At 41.2% G+C, this 14,744-nt stretch overlaps 1 protein-coding gene across 3 annotated transcripts in view; it reads left to right on the top strand.

Moving 5' to 3' along the window:
- The window catches only part of rasgef1ba (RasGEF domain family, member 1Ba), a 73,289-nt gene that overhangs the window by 22,698 nt on the left and 35,847 nt on the right, over positions 1 to 14,744 (top strand). The window lies entirely within an intron of this gene.

Raw genomic sequence — 14,744 nt, 5'->3', positions numbered from 1 at the left:
AAAATTGGAAGAACTGCAGTTCATCATATGCTATCATCAGCTCACTGATTCTAACCAATCGGTATATTTTTCTATGCATAGCTACAATTTGATTGGTCCATATGAATCAGTGATTAGGTTCATTAATCTGCACTTTCTCCGCACTATGGTCGCCTACTGTACTGAATCATGTTATTAGCATCACTATCTGATTTTCTGCATAAGCCTTGGAAAGAATATGTTCATTTGGACACAATAAAGTAATCTGAAGCATTCAGAAGGCCATCATAAAGGCACAACATTTGTCATAAATACTGTACATGTGCTGAAATAATGGAAAGACTAGTCAACAGTGAAAATCGTAGATCTCACTCATCTGTGGCACCCTGTCAAAGAGAGCTCTACACAGAAGCTGGATGAGCACCTTCAAATTAACACAAGGCAGCAAAGATTGATGGGATAATAAATGTGCCTTAATCCAAATGTGTATGGTAATATATCCCCTGTAATAAGCTACTGACAGGAAGAAAATACCGATTTAGCTTGTACGGGTTAGTTACCAGTTTTTTGCTGAAAGCTCCGTACACATTACAGCACCTCCATGTTGTTTCGAAATGCCAGAGATAATGGCGGGGACCACAAAAACCCAATTAACAGCAACAAAGGAAATAATTAAGCCTCACTGCGCTTGGCTAGATAGATATATTACAGGGGAAAGTGGTCCCATCTCATAAAAGAAAGACCATGCCTGCCAACTGGCAAATGGCTTCCTTAATCTCACCGCTTTGGACCGGTAATGGTGGCTGTAGATATCAAGCAGCCTCTTTTCTCATTTGTCAGAAAACAATAAAACGCGCCTCTTTCCCATGCTCCCGTGGGGGCCGTAGTAATTAAAATGGCTCCTTTGTTTCTACGATTCATTTTTTCTTCGGTGCATCCTGGTGTCCAGCTGGTGTTGGGAGACTCCCAGTTGTCCCCCTCCCCTCACAGGTGGGGTACGTGTTGGGGGGCTTTCCCTTGGACGCGTGCTGGCAGATTTGCTTCAGATCTCACTTATCTGTCGTCTCATCTCATCTGTGGGCCGAACCAATGCCAGGCCATTTTTTGGGTTTTGTTGGACACAAGAGGGCTTGCATTCAACCATGCCAGTCTTTCAGTATGTGATTTTGAATCCTTGCTTTAAAAAATAAAAACAATAGAGGAACAGGCAGTGCTATTCCCTTTTCAGCTTTTTACACACAAATCAAAATGGTCAATGTTTTATTAAGTTTTTATAGTGTACACTGTAAGAACTTTGCTGTATAAATATTAGCAACAGTATGTTAAGCATACGGTAGCAATACATGTAGCTAAATATCTAACAAATCTTAAATGCATTACAGTGTTTCACTGTAAATAATGCAGTTACAGTTACATGCTGTTTACAATGTCATTCCTTCATTATTTTACAGTCTTTTACTGTAAAATTCTGACATTTTTTACAGTGTGCATTTTACTCTTACATAGTACTGTACATTTTACCTTTTGGACTCATAGGGACTGCTAAATGCCTGTAATGTATTGTAATGGACTCTCATAGCTTGAATAGCATGAATTAACATTGAACAGTTTACATCTTGCTGTTCTCTTGGCTTGCCGAGCAGCACTACTTGGTTTTTCTCACGTGACCCCTGTGCCTATTTAGGGTATGTTCAGAGGCTTGGAGTCACAGGTGGATCAGTACTGAAGCTGGCAGTAGATTATGCTAACACGCGCGTGCAGAACAATGCAATTTCTCACAAGGATAACCTGACGAAGGTAGCAACAATATCACCGTGAAAGGGCTTAACTTCACTGAGCTGGGCTTAAGGATTAACTCAATTATAAAGGGATGAAAGCCCAAATTGATTTTAACAAGTCATTGTCCCCACTTCTCAGCTGAGCGAATCGTTCCACTGCTCACCTTTGTCCAGACAAAGCATCAGTGCTTTTAGGAGGTAGGAACAGCTGAAGCCACATTTAAACAGTCAGTCACTCCTTCAAACCCCTCCCATTCTGATGTTCTTATAGAGCATAAAAATAGTACATTATACACAATGCAAAGCCATGCTCGAATGGGTCTGCTGCAGATGCTGAACCCTATTGTCTCCTTGTCATCTCGCTGTCTTAATCTGGAGGAAATTGAATTGATGTGATTTGGCTCGGAGATGGATGCCAGTATCCTCTGTGGAATCACATTAAGGGAAATGTTTCAGAGGACACAGTTGCTGTATATTGTGTTGTTTATTGTTCCAAGTGTGTGTCCTTTGCAATGTCAATAGGCAGCCATGCTCACGGTCAAAAACAGGTGTGTGTAAACAAAGGGTTTTTCATCTATACCATTCTAACCTCTCACATAGTCAATTTATAGTGTGATTGCAAGACCATAATGCCCGTGCTGACTGATATTTTCTGGATGTCCGCATGCATTTTTTCAACAAATTTAAAAAAGGATTCTACTTAGTGAGGGAGGTATCACTATCAAGCATAAATAATTACACATTTCAGACCATTCTTTTTTTTTAAAATTTGTATAAAACTAACTGACAACTCATAGGCTTTTATCACACTTATTTGAAGCCAAGTCCCTGTGATTCATAAATGACCAGGAACCTGAGCTTATTAAAAGAGAAGGGTATCCCATGGCAACAGGATACTAGAGCTGTCTGTGTGTGGCCTGTGCAGTGGAATCTTAATGAATGTTTGCTCTTCGGTGAAAAAACATCTTCTCATTCCACCAATTACATCATTTTTTAAATATCTTTCCTCGTAGCTTCTGAAACACTCTCTTTTGCATTTAAATTCCTCAGACTTTCCAAATAAACTTTATCCACATAAACGTTTTTCAACTTTGTCCACATAAACATTTTCAAAATCTCTGTAGTCAAGGAAGTTCTTCCATAAATTATGCTGTAGTTTTATGTTGTGAAAATATTTGAAAAAGCCTAGACCAGCAATTACTTGGAACTTATTTAATAGAAAATATGAACATTTCCAAGAAAACTTGCCCCAGAAATGTCTTTTGCGTAAATGTAAAATGTTTCATTTGGAGGTGTAATGTGGAGTAGCTGCGGTTAAGACCCTCTGGAGGCCCTCTGTATGATGTTTCACATGTCTTAGTTCTGTCAATCATTGAGCATCAAACGTGTTGGCAACATGTCATATCTACCAACTGAGTTGCCATGGGAACCGGAACTGGGCATGTAGGATCGTGGTATATTTACCTGCCCTCTAGGGGTGGTACCCAGACCAGCACCAAATACACGATGGTGCTGCAGCTTCTGGAAATAATGTGACTCAGTCTGGTTCCCTTCATAAAAGATTGCCCAAATAATTGGCCACAACACCAGTTGAGAAAAAGAAGTTCTCGCAGAATTGTTTTTGCTGCATTTCATACATTCCATTTCATGTTGTATTTTGACCAGATCACAAATTAATGTTTGAAAGAACATGCAAGTGAAGTACTTCTTGTTCTAAGGAGAAAAAATGGGCTTCTCCACAAATGTGCGGGTTTGGTTTGGATCGTTGTTTCCTTTGACCCATCGGGATGAAGAGACTCATCTGTTCCAGAGGCTTCTTAGGCATGGATGTCTTGCTGCCTCAGGTCAATCACCAGGGTGATTATGACTTGCATAACCAGAGAGAGAGACCCTCTCTGTGGCCTCATTCGCCCCCCCCCCCCCCCCCCCCCCCCCCCCGGCTGATTCTCGTCCATCAGCCTCGATCCGAACGGAACGCTCTGAATAATGAACTCTGATCCCTCGCTTATGTAATAATTCACAGTAAGTCTGGTACAGTGTCTTTTCTCATAGGCACATGATGAAAGAAATGATACTGGTAAAACAGGCTGTTTACACGGAAACAGACAGCATCATTCCTTGCCACGGGTGTGGTAACTAGTCTGCACGAACGGCTGAGTTGAACTGAGCTTACTTTGAGAGCAGATCAATGAGCTTCTTCCAAACTTCCCTGACAGGAAATGTTGGGTGTGTGTGCCCTCAGATTTCACACAAAGATAAAACTGAAACTATAAATGTGCTTAAGGTAAGTGGACTAGCTAACTTTATCCTCCTAATCCATTTCCTTTGTGTTTCTTGTGTTTCTGTGAAGTGTCTTTGCGACCGTGTGTCTGGAAGAAGTGCTCTACAAACAAAATAGAATTCAAGTAATTTAAATGAATTGAAAATGGAGTTACATTCAACATGGAGGGGGGCACAACGGGGGATTTACCAGTATGCCTTGTCATTTAGAACTTCTTTCCAAATAAACATTCCCTATCTGGGAAACCTAGTTGCATCTAATGACTCTGTTCTGTATCCTGATAATCCTTTGACAGATCGATTGCTTCCTAAATAGAATCTCTATAATGAAACTCCTAACCATCCTCCTCAATCATCCTAAATATGTTGTAACCTGTGAAATCTTTAAGAAGGACTGTCTCTGTAGCTGCTGTACTGTACACTATGCGACTGTAGAGTAGCAAATGTGTTAATGTGCTGCTGAAATGGTACATTTTAGATGAGTATGGCTCATTTCATATAGACAACAGAGCCACCTGCCAGATTGAAGGAAGCTGAATATTGGGTCTTTGTTTATTAGGCATTCTGCTGTAGCTCATTCTGCATAATTAGCATTCTGGCCCCTATAAATTTTCTGATGCAAAGGACTTACACGGGACAGATGTTGCCACACCTTTGTCAAAAGGCTTGAGCAGACATGCAGGGACATAATTAATGTTACTGCAATGAAAAGACACTTGTTAACGAAACACACATGAAGCCATGAGAGAAGTCTATGGCGGACATTATGACCTTTGCCCTCCCCCCCATCAATCACGTCATAAGAGAAAAGAAGGAACTTCAGGAGCCGTTGTGCAAAAATGGACTGTCCTGCCAAGATGAAATGTATTCTGTTTTCGGTGCGTAGCACAACATCTGAAATCACCGATGTCGTAAACACTGGGAGAGTGACCTTCCTTGGCGGACGTGGCACCGCAAACTTCAGAAGTGCCTCGATAAAAAGCTGACTGCAGCATTTTTCTGCCAAGGTTGTTCTTTACGGGTGAACGGTCTCCACCCTGACACCTCCAGATGAATTCCCTCCGCTTGTGTAAAACTGCAAAAACAACCAGAGGTTGTACACCATGGTTTACAGCTTTCCTTTCTGCTGGCTATTCAAGAGTTCCTGTTATGGACCAGTAATTTTTAAACATACTCTGATATGCCTATTAATATTTAACTGTGTGTCTGACAATTCATGCTGTGGATAAAAAAGATGGAATAAACCCATTTTTTTTCTGGGCTTAACAGAATCAATGGGAAATTTTTCAGCTGTCACTAGTCCTTCACTTATTTTTTTAGCTTGGGAAAAAAAGAAAAAAAGACATTTCTTTGGGTCGTTGGTTTTCTGGTTACAGAATAAACTTATTTTGACTGCATGTACCTTTTTACTGAATAGTGTAGTCATGTGATGAAAGGCTTGCATAAAGAATAAAGACAGGACAGGGTAGGACTGCCCGAATTCTGTGATAAAATACTTAGCAAGCAAAGGAGGTTCTGGTGAATGACACTTTCACAAATACAAGGTCCCACACTGAGGATATACAACACCCCCATTGAGGGTGCACCATAGGGTGTTTTCTGGGGGGTTGCCACCCTGACATTAGAGCTGAGATACTCCATTTAGATTCTCACCAAGGCAGTTCTCAGTCAGTCAGCTCTCACTGTTCTTTGGCATGGCAGAGTTTGATAATGGAGTTATCTTATGTGTGCATTCCCTAGGACAGCCTACAACCAGGTTGGGGAATGGTACCGACTGCCTGCACCTCGGTTGGTCCAAAAATAGCTTTTGGTGAAGTTATTATGTTGCATGCCTCAAATCTGGTAATCCAAAAGGAAATTAAATGGGCTTAGTGACTTATGACCCCTGTTCGAAAATACCAGAAGATATCTCGCGTTATGCAGATTAACCCAAATATACTCTGTTGTCCTGTTAAACCCAGATGCTGGCTTCCACTAAAAGTGTACGGAAGCAGATGCTGCGCAGTATTTTAAGAAGTAAAAGCCTGTGTTTAAAGTTTTTGAAAATAATTTCTGTTAGGCTCGGGGAACTTTTACAAAGCAGGTGGAAGTGTTGGGATGCTGGCTGCCTGGGGGTTCTAGCTCCAGGCTGCGAAACAGTGAACCACGTTGCATGTTGGCCTAGCTCGTTGTGCAGTCCTACTGCTGCTTTTGAACTCATTTAAATTCCGTATGCCTATGAAATGTTGAACATTGCCTGCGAGAGACTTTTGTACGGTGAACAAATTTACAAAGATGTGTGAAACTTGATTTGGTCAAAAGTTCAATATGGAAACAGATTCGTTTGAAACAATGAAATGCTTACTGTGTTACACATTTTTGTATGGTAATTCACTTCCTGCTGACTAGATCAAAGTAAATCCATTCAATTTTGGCGGTTCATAGTGTTTGACTCTCACACAAGCTTCAGAAAATTTTCTTCTCTTTGTGTTCAGCTGAATTAATGGGGAGTTCTTTCAAATCCATGTCCCCCCTGGTAATAATAAACAAAAAGCTGCCAATCCCATGGGTGTGTCTGGCTCCACAATACAAACAACGGCATAGACATTCTGAGGCAAAAAAGAATTTGAGGCAAAATGAGAAGACATAAGGCTAATGCATTTAGAGAATTTCAATCCATCTGTCTTAATTTCCTGATTTCCAGATATTGGATCCTAAATATGGACAGCTTCACATCTGCCTTAATACTTTGAGCACAAAAAAACATTTAATTGTACCACATTTAATTTTACAATCCTGCATCAATATCATCCTCATACATTGGTCTACGCCACCCCTCCTCTAACCAACCAGACATGTAGGCTATAGAGTAAATGTTTGTGATTGGGCGTTCCACTTGGCTCTGACTAGCTTCAGTGTAAGGAAGAAGATGCATGGCTTCCACAGCAAGATGCAAAGACTAGCTGCCAACTCTCACAGGGGATGGAGCCAAGGCAGCAGTTAGGTACTGACACCACACTCTGTCACTTGTGGTTCTGAAAGAAGAAAACTTCAACAATGATTCAACAGCCCCGGGGTATCTTGATTTAACATTTCAACTACACAGTTATAACCTCATGTTGCAAAATCATGGCCTTTAAATACTTTGGGATGTTCCAAATAGCCTCCTTGTTCCTACGTTCTTAATCTTAACCAAGTCGTAATCTTTATTGTTGCCTTTGCTGCTATCTTTGGAAACATTCTGGCTTCTGTGAATTGATTGTTCGCCAACAGCAGCAGTTCAATTCAAGGTTCTTTTTACATGTAAGGAAGGATAAGCTCACAGTGTCTGAGGCAATGCTTTTGAATTTGTCCAGCTGAAGCGAATTATTGTGCTGAATGAACCCTTTAACCTTAGCAACAAAATGCTATCTTGAATTTAACCCAAGGGATCCAGTCTTCCTCCAGTAGGCTTTCATGAATAATCAACCAGTTACTACCTTCAGACCTGTTGAACTGATACAATTAAAGCATCACTCGATGCAGTTGAACAGTGGTTTTAGGTGAAAGCAGAAATGGGATCACCGCCCCAAGGAATTAAGATGGGTTCTTTCTTTTTTTTCTTTTTTTTTTTGAGTACAATGTTTTATTCATGTCATTGTGTGGCCTGTGGCAGGCAAGGATTTTATTCCCACTTAAATGAGATTAGATTTGTTAAGTCATTTGTTAAATTGTACTACAGGATAATGCTATGTAAATTTGCAGGCATGCTCCAGTGCGTTCTTCCCTGATGTTGACATATCTTGCAGTGGTTTCAGAGCAAACACTATTCACATCCTGGTGGGTAAATATTAGATGTTTTTTCTTCATGTTTTTAGAAATCTCTTGAGGTTTTCCAGGAAATCCACATGACTAATTCGATTTGGGAACTGGCACATATGGTTTAAAGTGTGACTGTGTTTCTCACAGTTTTTGCTTCACTTTTTTATGTGGTGTATATGTTCATGTATTTATTTCTTGTTACATCTGAAAGGTATGAAAAAAAATGATCTACTTTCACTTTGAAAGTCTGATGAGTCGTTGAGAGCTACTGAGTCTCTGTATAGCTCAGCTTGTGAGTTTGGCTGGTAAACATCACATTTAAAAAATAAATTATACATTTTAATTTCACTTAATTTACAGCACCAGCAGCACATCAAATGCATTGTATCTTTGCCGCATTTATTTTGCATCATTATCCCTGCTGAAAATTCCAGCTAAAACCAGCTGGGATTGTAAGATGGTTTAAGATGGTATAAGCTGTGTTTTCGAATCCTCTAGCTGGTCATAGCTGGTCTGTTGCATGGTCATAGCTGGTCTCAAGCTGGACTAAGCTGGTTAAGCTGGTAGAGCAAGCTGGTGGTCTATAGGTTGGTCTGCTGGTGAACAGCTGGTTGACCAGCTGAAAGTGTTGAAAACACAGCTTAAACTAGCTTGACCAGTGTAGACTGGTTTAAGATTGAATTTTCCGACAGGGATTTCACCCTTGATCTTAGAAATACCAGTAAATCTGTTTTAAGAGCTTATCAGCCAACGCCAACGCCAACAGGACCTTGATGTTATTGTGCACTCCTAAAAAAAATGAATCCATTTTAAGCTAAAAATAGCTATTTTGCTAGGCATGTTTGTGAATATTTAAGCTTGAGATCCTCTTGAGATCCATAAGAAGTAATGATGAGTGGAGGGATGGCTGGTCACTTTCTACTTCTGACATTAAAGTCTGCTTGAATTAAGTCATTGTTATAAAAGTTATTCCCATTTTGCTTATCCCGCGTGTTTGGAACCTGAACTCTACTTCACTTCCTCCAGGACCAGTTTCAATTACATGTAAATTATTTGTGTTCAGAGAGCACCTGTTATATAGAACATATGGTTTCAGCAGTTATGCTTGTTAATATTCACATGAACTGAGCATGAACTGGGGGAATCTTTGAAAAAACTGTTTTTGAACAATAAGCAAGCTTTTTATCAGTCCTGGAAATACGGGATAATACATGTGTCAGTCTGGGATCTATGGTGCTGCCTCTGTCAGCTGCCAGTTTGTTTGCTAGAACGGCACTTGTTTAAAAAGTTGGGGGAAGTGAAGACAATGACAAGCAATGGCAGATGACATTGACGTGACCTTGAAGACAATTGTGGTCTGATTTTTTGTGTCTCTTTGGTTTGCATGTCGGCAACCAAGCATGCAGATGTACAATGTCATCAGCATTTATAAATAGGTCATTATCTGTCATTCTGCAGTTTATTTTCTGTGACCCAGATACCCAGCTAATAAAAAATCAGTCAGTCAAGCTTTTTTTGTCAGAATCTTAAGAAACTTTGAGTTCCTGTATTTCCTTCATTAAAAAGGTTTTCATTAAAATCATTCCACCTTCAATTATGATTTTGTCATTTTATTTGTCATCTTATTGTGATTTATTTTACTGCCCTATACAAACTTATATGAAAATGCCTGTATGAACACAGTGCTGTAGTGCTCTGATGTACAGACTGAATCCCAGCTATTACTGATTGGAGCCTGTGTCATAAGACCTTATTTTTAATAGCATTGGCACAGGAATTTTGAAAAGCTAAACACTTTAGCTCTGCAGAATATATTACAACATAAAAATAACTGGTCTAATCCAGTAGTGCAATTGGTATCAGGTGCTAGCCTTTGTTATAGGCTTAAGACGATCAGTATTTTAAAAGTGAAAATTTAAAATGCTCTAATGTTATTCTACAGTTGTGCTTGCCTCAAGTGAGGCCACGCTACTTCCTCTCTTAATGTTTTCATTCAGGGTGACTGATTGTTTTTGATGTCCCAACTGGCAACCCCCCTCCCCTCCCCCCCACTCCCCTCAGAGGAATAATCTACCTTATTAATGGTTCACTGCAAATGCAATATATGCCTTGATCATGCAGCCACTGACTACATAAATAATAATATCCTTTCCTATCCTACCGTTCTGCTGTTTACCTTTTCCAACTCCTCTTATGTGGCAGTATCAAGAGCTTGGGGAGATAAGAGGCTCTCTCCCCCATCCTCTGCTGTCTAATTCGGGCTCAGTGCGAGGAACATAATTAAATGACGATATCCACTGGTGCTTCATCGCTGGAGACGGCTTCTCACAGCAGGCTTCTCTGCCTTTCGAACGCGGACCGGGCTCATTCAGCACATGGGCAGACGAATCCGCAGCCGGAAGGCAGAATTAAGTGGGCGCAAAAAAAGAGGATTTACAGACAAGCGGGTTTTCAGAACAAACCGTAACGAACGATCCCGGCGTAACAAAGAGGCGGGTTCAAGTTCAGTTTACAGCAGCATTGGCAATTTTGGAACCTGTCAGAAATAGTTATGTGAAGGCCTGAGAGGTCACCGATCATAAAAGTGAAGCGCGAGAGAGAGCGGAAGAAAGAGAGAAAGAGATAGAGCGAGACAGAGAAGGAGAGAGAGAGAGCAGTCCAGCCATCCACGAAGCTGGAGGTATCCCAGGGTATCCCGGAGTGAGAATATCTTTGTTTCGGGAGAGAGGGACAGAATCGAGGCCCAGGCCCTAATTGCTCCCAGGGGGCCGTGCGGTGAGGCAGGAACAGGTGCTGGAGCCGGGGTGGGCGGAGTCGCCGCAGCGTGACTAATGGGACGGAGTGTAAATAGCTGTGCTAACATAGCCGTGACAGGGTGCGCATCATTCATCCACTGTACGGTCTGCTCACTGACACACACAGGCACCCATGCAGCTGTACACAGACATGCATCAAACATACACATGCACACACATGTACAAAAATACAGACATGCCCCGGCACCCATGCAGCTGTATACAGCCATGCACACACGTACAAAAATACAGACACACACACACAAATACAGACACACAGAGACATTCTTGTACGCAGGGATTCTTGTGTCGACATAAGGATGCACATTGAATACCTCTATCTATCTATCTGTCTGTCTGTCTGTCTATCGACCTATCTATCCTTTCTGTGTATTGGTTTATTGATCAGTGGAGAGATTAGGTGATTGATTGCTGAGAAACATTTTGTTTAAATCTCTTGTGACATTTTTAATTGCACGACAGGGAGCTCATTCCCTTCCCCCTCTGCCTTGTGAGACATTCATTAACAGTTTCTCACAAAATAACAGTTTATTTTCACAGCATTAAGTGGTGTTGTTTTTTTAATTTGAGGTTCTAAACATATGGAATTGTTCAAATGAATCAGGTTGCTAATTTAAAGGACTGGTAACTGAAAAAGAAGATTCTGAAATTGTGTGATAACACACAGTGACACCATGATTAGCACTGATATCATGTCCTCCCCGTGTTCATGTGGGTTCCTCCAGGCATTTTGGTTTCCTCCCACAATCCAAAGACATGTAGCTACAAGCAGGTAGCGACACGTGCAAGCATGCATTCAGATGTTTGTTCTTTTACTTATTTTCATTTCATTGACATGAAAATTATGTTATAAAGACTGCATACTAAATCAAATAAAAACTAGAGTTAGTATGTTACTAGCGCATACCAGTTAATAGGTTGCTAAGACATGGAAAAAAGTGAGTGATAAGAAAGTACACCATTAAAAATTACAATAATAAGAAATATTATTGGAAAGAAAGTAAGCAGAAGGGAGATACAGTACATTTTAAGCCAGATCAAAAATGCTATAATAAACATTTTTGAATAGTAGGGGATTAAAATGTCTAATTCTTTCCTTTCAAGGTTAATTAGCTTTTTATTCTGTGGAAACATCTGAAGTGTACTGAGAAGTAGTTTTTTGTTGTGTGTGTGTGTGTGTGTGTGTGTGTTTGTGAGTGAGAGAGAGAGAGAGAGAGAGAAGTGTGAGGCATGACAGTGGAGATCAGCATTATGTTGTAATTTAATTAGCCATGTTCCTATATGTGTACTTTCAAAACAGGAACAGTCTGTACATATAGTATTACATGCCTCTATCCAGTAACTCCATTGTTTTGCTTTTCTTCTTTTTTAATTAAGTCTTCATGAACTTGGCATGCCGGCGTGTCTGAGCTTCTATGATGAACTTGCAGTGTCTTTTTCCGTTATCTAAATTCCTCTTCCATGTCATGTAATCTGGGTTACATAAACAAGCGCTCTGTCTGTGAAATGGAGAGGTCAACGTCCGCTTGCATAACAGCTCATTTCATTCCGGAGCTCTTTAGCATTGCTGCACATTTCCAGGGCACTGGACATCTCGCAAAGAATGTTTTAGGGTCAGCAGACATAGTTTATATAGAACACAAACCGTGATTACACAACGGGAAGCAGTTGCACAGAGAGGCATGGAGACATTTTGACATTTGTACCCTTTTTTTATCAATCCATTATCCTCTGTACTTAGTTTGTGCTTTAAAACTATTCATTTTGGGGGCGTCCCAAAAATGAAAGGGAGTGAATTGGGGGCATCGACGATGACGTTAACGGTCAGCAGTGACAGCTGATGTCGCTAGTGTTCACGCTATGCAAATACAATGGGGTAAGCTACCCAAAATCACTTGAGTTATACCAAGTGGGATATCCCTTTAAATAGAGCGGCCGCCAAGCCAGCCTTGAAAGGGCAGGTGGAAAGGGGGCTGCTTTTGAAGTGAAAATGTCACCGACGAATCCCTACCGCAAGGGTTCGAGCTTGATCACAGCAGCAGCATTTGAAAAGCCCGGCCTTGCTCACACAGGCCTTATCCCCTCTGCAAGCCACAGGCTAAAGGAAGGTCAGCTCTTGATTACATTTCTCCAAAGTGCGCAGGGGGAAATTTGAATGTTTGACTTCCACTTATTAAAATACAGTGAAAAGACTCTTGGGTTGTGTTATGCCCTTCTGGTTAACAGGTTGTGCAGTAGGCGTGTTATGCAAACTTCAGATGAAACTAAAAGGAAGCAGTTAAAATTTATCTTTTTGCACCCATTTTTACAAAATAGCTAAAGAAAACATTTCAGGTACTTTTTTACCTTTAGTAATAATTACAAATCTTTATTCTCAGATCATTTGAGTAAGGTCTGGGACTTTGTTGAAAGATATGACAGCTAAGTTTCACAAGGGATTCAAGCCCGCCCCCACACACACACACACCTCTCTCCCCCCACTCGTTTCAGCTTTGAACCCAGCTTCACAGGACTCTCTGAGCCCCCGTGGCCCCATTCTGTCCATCTCTGTGCGACTCTTGGGTGTTTCGCTGTGACCGGGCCCCAGTAAAACTCACACTGCTCACGCTGGCTGTCTGCTCCCGGCTGGGGCAACAGGGACAAATGTGAGGCTCAGTCAAGCTGCCAGCGTTAGCCTGTATCGCCCAGTCACATTAGCACTACAAAACAAGATGTCTACTAAATTAAACTTGGGACAGAAACAGTGTGAGGCCAGACAGTACATGTTAGTGTAATTTAACTCTGAGGATTCGGTTACAACCGCTCTGATGAGAGATTTGAAACCCTTGCCCTCTTTTATTTGACTGGAAGACTGTAAGAATCGAGTGATTACCTGATGCGTTAGGACCCTGAAACCAATAGGTGTGTAGTGGTTTAGAGTCAAAGTGGAATGCCAGGTTAAAGTGAATGGAATGTATTATATGGTGTGTTCATTAATAGAAATTATACAATCTGCCCTGTAAAATGTGCGTGGTGAAATAGATACACGTGAATGTCACACAGGAGGTCTTAATGACTAGCCTCCTTGAACCATTCCACTTTTTCCCTTATATACCCAAGAATCAAAGAAAAAGTCAGAGGAAGACACATCACACCAAAACTGCAGTAACATCAGTGAGGTAAAGGGCATACTTCTGTAAACCACCCAACAAGACCTAGCTGTTGTTCATGTGCCACTTTTAATGGGAACAGACAGACAGACATACCAACATGCTCAGACAGAGACAAATATTAAGAAACGGGTCTACAAAGGGCATTGGGCGCTGAAGGTCTTGTGATTACACAGCACAGCGCGTGTTGTTTTTTATGAGGGCATGGCGCTGTACGCAAGGTGAATATTTCATTGCACCCGGACCCGGCTCATTTCCTGCGGGAGATATGACACACACATTTGGCACTGCCTACAAGTGAAAGGTGAAGTCAGAGCGATGAGGGCCAGGGTTGATGCTGATTGGTGCAAATAAGCCAAACTGCAGCTTACAGCTCTGTTGTGTGAAGAGGATGGAGCTGGTCCAGTCCCCCGCCCCCACTACCTCTTCCAGGAAGCAAGCGACTCTCTCCTATATGCTGTGGGTTACTCCCAGCATGCATAGCGATGGGAGGTGTGACAGAGGGCCTTAATTGTGTGTGCATGCATTGTTATGATGGGGTGGGTGGGTGACAGGCATAAAAAGTGCAATTCAGAGGAAATTTAATCAAGCGTCCCCCCCCTTCCCTTCCCTCTGGAGCGAGTCATCACATTGACCTGAATCTGTTTTACAAATTACAGGAGCCCTGTTCCTGTACGTAAAGGAAATAAATAAATGAAATGTGTTTTGAGTTACTGATTTATGTTGCAGCAACATTTGTAGGCTGAAAGTTTTTCATGTTTCATACATGATTGCCATGTTCATTGGCACACGAACAAGTAGACGGTAGAACTTGGATGTTTACTAGATTCGGGTAACCAACCCCTCACACATCTGCTTAACATCTCTACCACTGACTAACCATTTCCCAGAAATGTTTTGACTGACTCATGCATTTTCTTATTCAGTTCTTTGCTTGTAACAATAAAATGTGTTTTACTCAA

Source organism: Anguilla anguilla, chromosome 10, assembly GCF_013347855.1.
Source record: "Anguilla anguilla isolate fAngAng1 chromosome 10, fAngAng1.pri, whole genome shotgun sequence".
Classification (NCBI taxonomy): Eukaryota; Metazoa; Chordata; class Actinopteri; order Anguilliformes; family Anguillidae; genus Anguilla; species Anguilla anguilla.
This window is presented reverse-complemented; position numbering and strand designations above follow the sequence as displayed.